This window comes from Akebia trifoliata, chromosome 12 (assembly GCF_017979445.1).
Source record: "Akebia trifoliata isolate Shusen 1 chromosome 12, ASM1797944v1, whole genome shotgun sequence".
In the NCBI taxonomy this organism is placed as follows: Eukaryota; Viridiplantae; Streptophyta; class Magnoliopsida; order Ranunculales; family Lardizabalaceae; genus Akebia; species Akebia trifoliata.
This window is the reverse complement of record NC_141386.1, coordinates 30,466,090-30,477,823: the sequence shown is the minus strand read 5'-3', so window position 1 is coordinate 30,477,823 and position 11,734 is coordinate 30,466,090. Positions and strand designations below refer to the sequence as shown.

General features: G+C 33.1%; 1 long non-coding RNA gene and 1 pseudogene across 1 annotated transcript; both read left to right on the top strand.

The window, feature by feature from the left end:
• On the top strand, window positions 1-944 carry LOC147389439 (putative lipid phosphate phosphatase beta; annotated as a pseudogene).
• A 7,875-nt stretch (window positions 945-8,819) lies between these two features.
• On the top strand, window positions 8,820-11,470 carry LOC147389438 (uncharacterized). Its single transcript, XR_015170828.1, has 3 exons — window positions 8,820-10,716; window positions 10,854-10,976; window positions 11,075-11,470. It is a non-coding gene; the product is annotated as an uncharacterized LOC147389438 (long non-coding RNA).
• The last annotated feature ends 264 nt before the right edge of the window (window positions 11,471-11,734 follow it).

Below are 11,734 nucleotides of genomic sequence, written 5' to 3'. Positions count from 1 at the left end.
ATGCAGGTGGATGCTTCAAAGTTTCTCCCATCTGCGCCATGTGTCCCATTTGGGCGCGTAGCATCGTACTTAAAACTACTTCCCCCGTTTAAACCAAGAATTCAAAATCATGGAAGAAAAACCACAGCCACCAATACAACTCGTCACTACTGTAACAAAACCCCAATCTCTCCTCAACCGTACGATCTACCTAGACACCTCTTTGTTGGCTCTCTCGTCGATCTCATACTTGTGAGCTCCATCAATTGTCTGATCAGACGGCCACTCCCCTTCTTCAACAAAGGAATGCATCTTACGGTTGCAGTGGATCACTGGTCTTCCCCAACTGTGGTCACTCTTCTAGGGTTTGCTTCATCGCCTCTTTCTTGTACCTCTTATCATCGTTGATCGATGGGGCTCTGATACAATTGGAGTCTTCTTGGTTGTCGATGGATCAGTTGTGATGGTAAGATCGTGAGAATCTTTGTTTTGATTGTGTGTTTGTGGTCCACGGCGACGTCAATGTCTAGGGTTTTGGTCGATCGGCATTTTATCTTTGATGTAATCTTTGGTGCTTTTTTGGGTGTCCTTGAAGCTCAATTTGTGTTTAATTGTTTAAAGGTTTTGAATTGGGGAACAAGAAGTAGTTCCTATTTAGTTTTATTTCATAGAGATATATCTTCGTAATTATACAAATTTTAAGCAAAATTTAGAATTTTTTTATTATTTGAAGCTCAATTGTTGTTTAATTATTTGAAATTTTGTAGGCGTTTGGATAGGACTCTTTGGTTACTTCTGACTCTTGCGGGGAGTATAAGTCATTTAGATGTTTTTGGATAAACAACTCCTTTGAAGAGTTACTCCGCACAAGAGTAAGAAATTACTCTTTGTGAAGAAGTCGAGAAAACCTATTTCTCAAAAACTCATCTTGTAGGGAGTCAAAATCTAACGGTTTGTTTTACCAAAATACCTTTAACTTTATTAATTTTCTATGAAAATATTCTTAATTCATTTGTCCTTAAATCAAACGAAAAAAATCTTTATTAATATTTAATATATTTTTTTTAATTTTGAATATAATGGATTTAAACACATTATATTAATATTTAATATTTAAAATATTATATTATATTAATATTTAATAGTTAAAATATTATATTATATTATATTAATATTTATAGTTAAAATGTCAAAAACAATATAGTTTGAAGGCATATTATGACATTAAAAGACAGTCTGTCAATTTTTTTTTTTTAAATTTTGAGTATAATGGATTTAAACACATTATATTAATATTTAATATTTAATATTTAAAATATTATATTATATTATATTAATATTTATAGTTAAAATGTCAAAAATAGTATAGTTTGAAGGCATATTATGATACTAAAAGACAGTTTGTCAATTTTTTTTTAATATTATGTCAAAAATAGTCTGTCAATTTTTAAATTTTTTTTTGAGTATAATGGATTTAAACATATTATATTAATATTTAATATTTAAAATATTATATTATATTATATTAATATTTATTATATTATATTATATTAATATTTATAGTTAAAATGTCAAAAATAGTATAGTTTGAAAGCATATTATGACACTAAAAGATAAAAAACAGTAACTGGTATAATATAAGGGTATTCTGGTCTTTTTCTAGAAGTCAGTATGGTTCCCAAACAGACTTCCAGCACAAAAGTACTTCTGCCAGTACTTCACAGAGTTGATTGCCAAACGCCCTTTCTGTACAGAATTACTTGTCCAGCTCTTCCACAGAGTACTTCAGCTCCTGTTCTTTGAAACAGTTGTTCTGCTCCTGGTATCCAAACAGGCCCTTTAGGTTTCTAATCGGGGAACAAGAAGTAGTTCCTCTTTAATTCTGTTTCAAAGAGATTCCTCATTAAATTTATATTGAAGAATTACTATGTTCTTGTGGAAATTATTGGTTTTGGTTTGCGTTATTAGTTAGTTAATAGTATATCATAACGAATACCACCATAAAGAAATTTGAGAATATTGGAAATTTCATTGATTAAATGCTAAAAGTTGGTACTTAGCTGAGGAAAAAAAAAATTAGGGCACATTATCTTTATTGGATAGGATACCCCTGCATGTTTTGATTAGGAAAATGGGTTATTATATCCCCATTTTTAAGTTTCAAAGTCCATATCTCATAGTTTTATCCTTGGAAATCTTAGATTACACAACCACATTTTTTCTTTTACAGCTTTATCCCAATGCAACTAAGTATGTGTTTGGTAACACTTCTGAAGTCTGAATGGAGGTGGTCCACCATTCAAATTCAGACTTCAGATCTGTGAAACATGCTTGTTTAATTTTAGATTTCAGAATAAGAACATGGTTTCAGCGAAAAAAATTCAGAGATAGAAAGTCGTTGGAGGGAAGTTCTGAATTATAGAAAATTAATTTTTACCTAAAATACCCTCGTAAAAAAAAATATTTCTATCTATTATCCCTTTCTTATAAAAATCGTTAAACTCTTACCTCCCCTCTCTTCTTCATCTCTTCATCTCTTTCCTGTCCAATTCGGCTGTCAAGACCTACGCAGGTATGTGCATCTACCACCACTCTATTGTTCTTTCTTGATTAATCACACCATGTGAATCTAATATTGAAAACCCTAAAATCAAAACTTCAACAAACAATCAAATCAAAAATAAAAAATTCAACAAAAATTCCAAAATAAATCTGAAATAAATATACAATAAAGAGAAAAATGACAGACCCTTGCGTCCCTAACTTCAATGACTATCAACAAGCTTGAGACAGTCACGAATGGCATGAGTGGCTGCAGCCATGTGGCCGGAAAACCAGTTGATGACTCCGCTTCCTTTATTAAAACCCATCTCTCCCAATCCCATCTCTTCACTATTCTTCTCCAATCTGAGCGAAAAACCAGTTGATTACTCCGCCTCATTTGTTAAAACCCATCTCTCCCAATCCCATCTTCTTCATTGTTCTTCTCCAACCTGACCGGAAAACCAGTTGATGACTCCGCCTCCCTTCTTAAAACCCATTTCTCCCAATCCCATCTTCTTCACTATTCTTCTCCAATCTGAACCGATGCTCGTTATCTCCGCATCAATGGACTGTGAAAAACAATCCAAAAAGAATTGGTTCAGATTTTTTAACCATATAGTTTCAGAATTTTTAACCATAGTTTCAGATTTTTTAACCATAATCATAGTTTCAAATTTTTTAATCATAGTTTCAGATTTTTTTAACCATAACCATAGTTTCAGATTTTTTAACCATAGTTTCATATTTTTTAACCAGTGTTTATTGGAAAACAATCAAAAAGAATTGGTTTCAGATTTTTTAACCATAACTTCAGATTTTTTAACCATGACCATAGTTTCAGATTTTTTAACCAGTGTTTATTGGAAAACAATCAAAAAAGAATTGGTTCAGATTTTTTAACCATAACCAATGTTTATTGGAAAACAAACATATTGGGCTGCGTGCCATACATATAAAATGGCTTGACATATGTATGGGCTGCGTGCCATACATAAAAAACATGTGTTTTCTCAATATATGGGTGAAAAGCATCTATGATAATGTGCATATCTATTATTAGGATTTTTCCTATATTCCAATATCTATTATTTGTTGAGGCCATCATGTTAAAGTTTAAACTCCCCACATATATAAATTTACCCTGAAATCTGAATATTATTGGGATTCTTCTTATATTCTAATATCTATTATTTGTTGAGACCACCATATTAAAGTTTAAACTCCCCACAAATATAAATTTACGATGAAAAATTAAAACAAAGATCCATTAAAAATAAAAATCTTCTAAGATTTGTGATTGTGAAATAATGAAACAATAACAAAAATCAAAATTTCAACAAAACCCCAAAATTTCAAACAACCAACTGAACTCATTATGGAGAAATTGAATAAAAAGTAGAAATCGAACCCTTTTCAATGTCTTTCTTTCCTTCTTTCTTTTTTGTTTTTCTTCTTGCATAAAGCTTGGTCATTAGAAGAATAGAGAGAGAGAGAGAGAAAAAAAAAGAGAGATGGATAGGTTTTGTTGGGTGTATGAGTTGTTGGATGGACTCTTTATGATGTATGAGTTGTTTCCTTGGTTCTTGGGTGGACTCTTTTAGGGTGTATTTATTGTTTCCTTGGTTCTTGTGTTTTACTTGGTTTTGATGAAGAGAGAGAGAGAGAGAGAGAGAGAGAGAGAGAATGTGAATGAGAGAGACAAAAAATAAGAAATTGGAAAAAAAAAAATTATATTATTATATATATTAATGATTTGTTTTTTGTACTTTGAATGAGACCCTTTTGTCTCATGTTTTTGATAGTTGAGGAGATTGTGACTTTTTATATATTATATTATATATAAATTAGATTAAAGTTGTATTTTGAATAAGACTTTTTTGTCTCATGTCTTTGAGGTTTTAAATATATTGCTGTGGTATTGACTCCATCTGATTAATACTTCCATTTCATTGTTATTCATAGATATGACTCCCAAGAATAAAGATAAAGAAAAGAGTGTTGATAGAGCAGACTTTTCTACAGACCAATCGAAAATGAAACACTTTATTGAGTTTTGCTTAAGTGAGGTGAACAAGGAAGGGTACAGAGGAGTATCTCTTACCAGTGCTTCATGGAAAAGATTAGAATCTGAATTCAATTAGGCATGGGGAGTGAATTTTAGTCATAAGGTGTTCAAGAATCAATATAATTACTTGAGGGCTGATTACAATATATGACGAAAACTTGTTGGATTGTCTGGGCATGGGCTTAGTGCGAATATCAATACTATAAATTGGCCTCTGCAGAAGTGGGATGATGTCTTAGAGGCAAGTCTCTAATCTTACGTACATATTTTTAACTTGATTAACTGGACTTAGTCTAATTATTTTTATATTATTGTTTGAAATAGAGAATTCTCGAAGCTAAGAAGTTTATGAACAAACCTCTCGTAGATGCTGAATTGATGATAGGTGTATTTGAAAGCACTCTTTCAAATGACGATAAAGCATGGAGCCCCTTCTCATCGATCCCACTCCCCACTATTGATAGCGATGTGAATGGCCCTGAACCTATGAATTACACAAATTTGGACGCTGAAGACACTTATGGTGACTTATTTTTAATGGAATGGGGTACATACTTCCAAGGTGTAAGTGTGGAAGGCACCTCTAATACCCCAAGAATGAATAGTAACGTCGGTGCCATCCCACTTGAAGAGAATACATCACAAGGTCTGATGAAGAAGAAATGTAGGAATTCGAATAGTGGTGACACCATTGAAAAAAACTTGGAAATGCTTATTAATGTCATCGAAGAACAGATTAATAAAGAAGAGGCTAACAAGGGACCTTGTTTTAAAGATGTGAATGAAGTTATGAAGGATTTGAAGAACTTAGGGGTGACAAGCATTCATACTTTTCATGTTGCTATATTGAAATTTGCACAACTATCGAACTTGAAATATGCATTTATGGACTTGGATAATGAAGCAGAGGGTTCAATTTTTGGAGTTTATTGTAAACAATTAGTTGAAGTCAAACATTTTTTTTTAATAAAAACCAATGATGTATTGGTTATTTTGATATTTTGATATTTTTGGATAGTTACTACGGATGGTTATTTTTATATTTTGATATATAGACGTAGAAGAGAAAATGACAATGTTTTTTATGACAATATGTCATAATTGTCGGAATCGATTAGTAAAATATTGATTCCAACATTCTGGAGAAATCGTAAGTAGGTATTTTCATGAAGTGTTGGATGCAATGATACAATTTGCACGAGAGATAATAGTCCTCCCAGCATTTGACAAGCCAATGGGAGAAATTCGATCTCATGTACATTTGAGATAAAGGCCATTTAAGGGTACTGTCGGTGCATTAGATGGCACACTAATTGATGCGCACATTCTGCTTGATCAACAAGTCCTATTCAGAGGAAGGGGACAGGGAAAATATTTTTAAAATGTAATGGCGGTGTGTGATTTGATATGAAGTTCATATATGTGATGGCTGGATGGGAATGAATTGCACATGACTCGAGGGTATTAAATAAGACACAACGTAACCCCGTTAACAATTTTCCAATGCCTCCTTCAGGTATGTATTTTCAAATTATATTTTTGAAATTAATCTTATAATCAATAGTATAAAGTTTACATATGTTTTATATTTGTTGTAGATATGTATTATTTATGCGACACTGCATACACACACACTAGAGGTTTTATGACTCCATATCGCAACACACGGTATTGGCTAAGAACATATCGAGGAACGCGTGCAATGGGTAGAAAGAAGAAATTTAATCATGTACACGCTCGATTAAGGAATGTCATTGAGAGGACCTTTGGTGTATGGAAAAAAAGATTCCCAATTTTGAACAGAATGCCTTCATATAATTATCACACTCAACAGGACATTGTTATTGCATGCATGGCAATACACAATTTCTTACATCGTATTTCTCTCCATGATGAGTTGTTTCGACAATATGAAGTTGATGTCGACGAAGAGAGTAATTCTTTAGTAGAATCCGAACCGTCACAAGATCCACCATGTTATAATGACATATTCTCATCGCAAACACAAGCTGATATGATCACTTTACGTGATCAAATTGCAATTCAACTTGAAAATGAATGATTGTTTATTGTTTGAGTATTACTTTGTTGGAATGTAATTTCTCAAGTATGAATTCAATTTAAAAACAATACTTTTGGGTTATTTAATTTGTTAGGAATTGAAATTAAATATGTGGATGGTTTCATTATGCGTAACATGTTATGTTTTTTGGTTAACAATTTATTAGAATTATAAAAGGGTAATATTGTCAAAATGACCATTATGTTTTAAAATTCTATTTGTAACCAGAAGCTCTTAAAAATTATAAACAAACAACTTTTCCAGAATAAGATTCTAGATTCAGATTTTAGACTTTAGACTTCAGGCTTCAGACTTCAGACTTTAGACTTCAGAAGTGTTACCAAACATACCCTAAGGCTTTTTGAATGCAGCTTGTGAATGTTAATTCATAAAAGGACAACGACTTTGAAATATTAATTGTATGACTCGAAGTGGTCATGAACTATGAAATTTCTCAATGTTTAAATTGTTTGGGTTTAGCTTAGATGATGCTCTAGAAACACGTAGGCTAGTGCTTTGCCTTATCGAGATCTATGGTGCTAAAAACATAGGGTCACACAGATTTTAGCTCAAGTTAGCTCAGCCTTATGTTTTCAATTGTTATATTAGTTAAGTTACTTTATTAATAGCTTGATATAAATATATAATTATATTACCTACTTGCAACATACCCACACTGACTAATCTAATATAGTTTATGGGAAAGGGATTTTATTTATAAGATGGTAATGGTAGTAAGATCAGCTACACTTGATGGGGCTGAATGTTGGGCAATCAAGAGGTATTAAGATGTTCAAATGGATGAGTGGAAAGTCTAGAAAAATAAAATTAGAAACAAACACATTTGGAAAAATGTAGGTGTAGCTCCATATTCAACAACATTCAATTACAACCCCAGATTGAAGAAATATTCAAATTGAAGGTAATAAAAGAGTGAGAAAAAGACCTAAAAGAACACGGATAGAGACAATGAAAGTAAGTATGAACTCACTCCCTCAATAAGAGAAGGTTTGGCTTTGGACATAATGGAATGGAGGAACATGATTCATTTAGCCGATCCGAAATCCTTGGGATAAGGCTTTGTTGTTGTTGGATAGGAAAGGGGTTTGGGGTTTTTTGTGTCTTGAAGAGGACACCCTACTTATATCTCTAGTTGGACTCAATGATACGATCATCGCCATTCTTGTTTTTGTGTTTGTGTGATAGGAATGCTTATTTCCTTGCTATTCATTGTGCGAATATGGGCTATTCCTCCTAGAGAGTGCAAAATGGTGTGTAGCACGGACTACTTTTGATTGTTATGTACAGCCATTCCATTCCTTTTTCTTCTTGATTGAATTATTTAAAGACAACTAGTGTTAATTGCTTCAACTGAGGAAATTGTCAAGTTCTTTTATTACTCTTATTTGTATAATTATTATGAGTTTAATAGATAAAGATATATTGTGGCCGCCTATATTTGCTGTGGTATACAGAGAGACTTATTTGGCTATTGCATGGTGCCTTTCACATCTCCCTCATAGATCCATCTTATGGTTAACTAACCTGCCCTATTCCTCCTGCTAGATGCACAAGTAAAAAAATTATTGGGTTGTTTCCTCTCTTTCTTTCTTGGTGACCAAATGAGTCCACCCAGCTAAGCTACTAGTTTACTTCATCACATGGGGGTTCTGATATCGTCATTTGAAGAACATGCCAGCCAAGCTCTTATGTTCCTTTGTGCTTAGTTAAATGATCATTTCCTTGAAAGAATACTATTACAAATTTAGCTCTTAAAAAGTTCTATAGCAGTGACGTATAAAAAAAGTTGCTATTAAATTGGGACTTTTTCCTTCACCAATAAATTGCAATTTAATCACTACTTTTACAAACTTTGCGATGCAAAGTTCTCACTTAAATAAAAAGAAAAGGAAATTTGATATTATTTTAGTAATCGTGTACATCAACTTAGATAAAATTTAAGTAAATTGTGAACTTCTCAATTAAATTTAAAAAAAAATTGAGAAAAAGGGAAATTTGATATTATTTTAGTAATCTGGGGGAACATTAGCTTAGATAAAATTGAAGCTGTCCTAGATCCCATCCTAGATGATGTACTTGTAAGAGGAGATGACCTAGGTGAATATCATGGTAGTGACCATCTTTCTGATAAAGCACAAAGAATGCGAACACAGATGACATTGAATTTGATGATTTTGATTGGTCGATGAATGCTAACTTGGATTCATAATTGTAATCTTTTTATGTTTTAAATAATATAAACCTCAAATGAGTTGTGGATGTATGGATGATATCAATATGGGGTTTAGCAATTTATTATTGTAGTTTAATATGTGATTTGATAATATAATTTGAGAACACCAACAATTACACAACCTTAGTCCTTGTTCGATTTTTTCCTATCTTTTTTCCCTGAAATTTCACCTCGACTTTTGTGACCATGGTTATAGCCACTTCATCATCGCAATATTCATGTGCAGTTCTTTTAGTTGTTCATGTAAATTTCAGATCTACCATGTATCTTTTTATTCAAATGCACTTACCACAACCTTCAATTTTTCGTTGGTGTGAGGTTTTATTTTCGACTCCATTATTCATTTTTCATTGAAGGACAATTGTTTTCTTGGTTAAGTTGTGTTCCTATTGTTGTAGTCTTTACAGATGTCCATTTTAAATTTCTTTAGAATATTATTTAAAATTCCAGGGATCACCTTAGTTTTTTTTTCCACCTCTATATTGCCCATGTCTTTCATTTCACTTTGGGTTATTAAACAAACCTTAGTTCACAATGATGAGATGATGATGGAGCTCTCTTTGATCCAAAAATACACGGGATCATCCACTTTTTCCTCCTTTTCCGTTGATCACTATGCAAACTGGTATATGTTTGTTTAGGTTCAAAATCATATTTTGTGATTTTGTTATGGAAAATGTATCTTGAGATGGAAAAAAGATAACTCATTGAATTAAAGTGCTTCTAATGTTTGAAATAAGGAACAAAAAAATTTGCATATGGAAATAATCAAATGAAAGTAGGACATATTCTTTCAATTGTCATGGTTATGGACCTCTTAGCCCATGACAGTAAAAGAGTTCAGGGGACATGTATATTTATGTGGGAAGGACATATTACTTCAATTGTCATTGTTATGGACCTCTAGTCCATAACAGCAAAAGAGTTCAGGGGACATGAAATTTGTGGGAACATGACATGTATTGGGAACCCAGAACAGTTGATATTATTTGGGCTTAATGGTGTAGTGGAAGACGTTAGATCTTGTGCCCAAGAACTTTTAAATGGAGAGGAACCTTACCTACTTTGAATCATAAAATTAAATTTTGAAGTCTAAAATAAAATTTGGCAACATGTCATATTAGCATGTTGTCTCTTGGGCCCAGGCCATTGTTTGGTGTTCCCCAAGGGACTGCGCCACTGCGGGGGCAAAATAGACATATAAACCACCTAGTACCTACCCAATCAATTCAAACATTATTTCTCTCTTTCGTTAAAAGAATTATTACATTGCAACTGTAAAGCTTTCTTTCAACTAATTCACGGATCAATTTTTTTTTTTGACAACTCATGGCTTTGATTTGGAAATTTTCGTTTGAGTGAAATTCACGCATATTCGGTAGATAGCTAGTAATCAGGGATTGGTGACTTTTCGATGAACATAGTAATCCTCATTGTTTCTTTCTTGCTTCATAATAAATATATTCAGGAAAAGTTTTCAGATATATACATCGATAATGGGATAATTTTAATCTGTCCCCCAAATTAACATACTCACATAATGTATGTTGATGGGTGTGACTAAGATTCGGGATAAGGGATGTTAGTGACGATTGATGAGTTGGGAGATCGGTCCCATCGAGAAGTATTCCTTTTTCTTTTGATCATAATCATATGTTTTAGTCTCTTTTGTGGACTGCAGAGCTTTCTTTATCTTCTTTATTCTTTTTTGACTTTACATAGAATGTGTGCATTGTAAGGTTACAATCAACCATTTGGTTTGAGTCATCGATGTTGGGTTCACACCATGCACATAGGCCAGCCAATTAACAGGTATAGTGATAATAGACTCAGAGGTGTTAGATTCCTCTTTTATTTTCTGATTGGTTGGGATCAAACTTATAATTCCAAGATCCAAGAACACAGAATCTAATAATTGAAAGCTTGAAATTAACATGAACCAAATGCAGATACTAGTGGGTGTGGTAGGACCAGAATAAGAGTAGAGAAGACTGAAGTCCAGCCACTTCAGGTATAAAAGCATTTTGTTGATTGATGATGATGATGATGCCCTCTTGATTAGGATATGTGAGGTAGGAAATACTTGTAGTGGGGGTTGTTTCTTTTACTTAATACAAGCTTTTGGGCTACTTTTTGAGATAGTTTTGACTTGGAGATGGGTTGATTACAGTGTCGATGTGATCGTCGCACGTGGTTGTGATTTCTGTTTTGAGTGGTGAATAATGGTGTTTTGGCTCCACATGATGTAAATGATTGAGATAACTTGTTGAGCCTTGGATTTCAACTTGGGGTCTCAAAATAGATGGACTATCCAAGTCATGGGCTCCAGACAGGGCTGAGATGAGCCGAGCTACTGAAATTCGATGAGATGGAGCTTTGTTCAAGCCTGAGCCATACCAAGTAAAGGGTTTGCTGAACTAAGGCCAGAGTTGAGAGGAGTAGATGAGTGGCCGTTTTTCGAGTTTATTTGAAGGCTCATATATATGATACTTATATAGATGGTTTAAAATTTTGTTTCGAAATGTTTTGGTCGAGACATTTTGGATTTTGGATTTTCTTGGAATGAATAACTTGGAGGAATATTTTGGAATATTTCGGTCTACCTTGGTTTATCTTGGAATGTTTCGATTGAAACATTGAGACATGGTTAAAGAGCATATAAGTAGGGGGTCAAGACCTTGATTACGTGTCTTTGCTATCAATTCCTCAACCCGTCCTCGCTTGCTCCTGAATGGACCTTCTCTCCTCTAATATCCTTCAATCAATGACAAGATTGACAACGATCATTAACTTGATTTAGGAAAAAGTTGGAGCCAGCTCACCTACATCA